The sequence below is a fragment of the Chenopodium album genome, chromosome 14, assembly GCF_948465745.1.
Source record: "Chenopodium album chromosome 14, dcCheAlbu1.1, whole genome shotgun sequence".
NCBI lineage: Eukaryota > Viridiplantae > Streptophyta > Magnoliopsida > Caryophyllales > Amaranthaceae > Chenopodium > Chenopodium album.
Genome location: NC_137847.1, coordinates 36,232,420 through 36,235,117, shown reverse-complemented (window position 1 = coordinate 36,235,117; position 2,698 = coordinate 36,232,420). Strand labels below are relative to the sequence as shown.

General features: G+C 34.4%; 1 long non-coding RNA gene across 1 annotated transcript; it reads right to left on the bottom strand.

Annotated features, from left to right (window-relative positions):
- Positions 1 to 422: 422 nt before the first annotated feature.
- On the bottom strand, positions 423 to 2,051 carry LOC145579188 (uncharacterized). The gene is made up of 3 exons (XR_014099084.1): positions 1,391 to 2,051; positions 1,234 to 1,300; positions 423 to 676 (listed from the first exon to the last, which is right to left on the bottom strand). It is a non-coding gene; the product is annotated as an uncharacterized LOC145579188 (long non-coding RNA).
- Positions 2,052 to 2,698: the final 647 nt, after the last annotated feature.

The following is a 2,698-nucleotide window of genomic DNA, read 5'->3' as shown; positions in this document are numbered from 1 at the left end:
TTTTTTTCCTCGCATTTTAGCAAGTCCTTTCAATTTTTCCTTGTAAAAAAAAAAGTAGCTAAAATATTTGTTGGTATTAATCTTGATATGTATACATCAATTATAAATAAACAATGATATAGAAAAACTCTCTACGTCATTGTATTCATCTCGAGCTACTTAGCTTGTGACGGACTAACTATTGTCAATTTATTTCGTGTATTGCACGTTTTTGAACGATGCAAATCCAATGTTGCCTAGATACCCCGTTAATAATTTCTACCACATTCTTGTTCTCCACGTCTGCCTTTGTTTCTTCTTTTTCATTAATTCTAATCGACTATTATCATTGACCACCGCCCTAAAGAATGGTCAAAGTATCCAATCCATGTCCAAGGATCCAACATGGGTACTAAAAAATAAATTGATGACTTCGAGTAAAATAGATTACACATGTAGACCCAATTTTATTTGTAATAAAATCCATGTACAAATCAAACAATCAATTTTTAATCTTCACATTGTTTTGCAATTAATTGAAAAATTCAACACTCTCAAGCTGAAACATCATGATAACTACACAAACTTCATGAAAACAAAGGTAAAAATCTGGCTTAGCAGACCAAACCTCCATTTCCCTTTCCAATGACAGCCTTCGCACCATGGAAGAGTGCATTTGTACAGTATGCTTGACATCCTACAATACAAAACAAAAATAAAAAAATAAAAAAATAAGTGCTGATTTTTGGCAGTAAAACAACTTTATACACTTTTATATGCACATCAAACATGCTGAAAACCATAATTTTACAGCAAAACAGTAGACCATTGCAACACCAGTTATACAACAGTCAGACCAAGATACTCTAATGTGTTCACAAACATCCTTCAAATACCTCATTCAATGGGCTGATAAAACAATAATAATTTCACACACTACAATTATTGTTGCCTACCAATACAAAGAACAATCAAGACACTTCTTATTAGTTTTTGAATAATAGAATTTGATCGACAACCCTAAGGAGGAGCACATTTTCAGCTTTAAAACTCCGTAGATGTTAAATAGCACTCCTAGTATCAAGAATAAAAAGATTCAAAAATTTCCCACGAAAAAGCCCAATTAACAACCAAAAATCAAATACCCAGAAATTAAATCAAACAATTAACCCAAAAACAAGCACCCCCATTGAGAAATTAAGCAATCCAACAATTTCAAATCATCACATAAAAGGGAAAAATCGAAGAAATTACCTGCTCACGTGTGGAAGAATGGGAGTTTAATTGAATGTTAAATGTTACCCCTTTCCTTGAATTAGCACTAAAAAGAAAACCAAGATTGAAATTATTGACGATGCCAAATCAAAAATCGAAGAAAACTTACAACTTTCAATTGCTAATAATGTCGTACTTTCTGTCTTTAATTTCAAATTCCCTCCAGAGTTGCTCGAGATATTGAAGAATCAACGGTACTTCACACCACTCTTCCGTTGTATCCCCTCCACATCAACCCGAAGAAGCTCCAGATCCTGCCAGAATATTTTTAAAAATATTCTGAACTCTGAATTTGCTGCAAATCTTAAACAATCTACAGGGTAAATCAACATAATCTAAGCTAAACCTCAAAAAAAATAGATGAAATTTTATCTTAGGACATAATATGAAAACTATAACCTAACATCATAACATGAAAACCACCAACGATTCTTTCTAGGTTCGAATTTCATGGGTCGTTGGTGGTTTGACTTTGGTGGTTGATGGTTCGAATTTTCTGGGTTCGTGGGTTGATGGTTCGAATTTTCTGGGTTGGTGGTGGTTCGAATTTTCTGGGTTGGTATCAAAAGACCTACCTTTGTTCTGAACTCAGAAGCTAAAACAATGTTTGATTCTCCAACGCTGATCATCGCCACGAAATATAGAGGACAGAGAAAGCGAAGACGGCGAATCCTCCTCACGCACCGCCGCCGCACTCGATTTCTTCGGTAACGGAATCAACCCCTCAAAACCACCCATTTCTAGAAAGAGAAAGCGAGATGAGAGCAGAACAGATTGAAATCTATGGTGAGGACTGAGGAGAGACTGAAAAGCGAGGAGAGAGAAAAATAGGGCAAGTAGGGAGCTGATACACATACAATTGTTGTACGTGGTCCAACATACAACACCTATAAAAATTCGCCACATCAGCAGTACTCAAAAAAATAAGAGGGAAAAATTGGGGGGAAATAATTCACCTACTATTGCGCTATAACTGGACATGAGCGGGAATCTTGTTGGATGAAATTGTTGGCGCCATAAACATTAACTACAATAGTATTTTATTTTATTTTTCTTTTTTGAAAATTTAACCCATAAATAAAGGATGATATTTCAACATTTTTCTTCCCTCCCCAACATTTTAACAGTTAAAAAAAATGGCCGAAGAAGATGAATAAACCACCGGAGAAGATGACAAAATCCACTAATGCCGGTGAATTTTTCGATTATCAAAATACTTGAATTGGCAATCTTGTTCAATCCAAGTTAAAGAAAATCAATTTTGTTCAACAATCAATCATGTTCGATTCAGTTTTAATTTTTATTTTATTTTTCTTTCATCCACCATGTATCTGGGTTTTTCAGTTTAGGATCAAATTCATGTACTAATATAGATTTAGTTAAAAATTTTCAAATCACCAGTCTTGTTTGGGCTTAAATACACTTTTGAGGCTGGTCTCCGTAC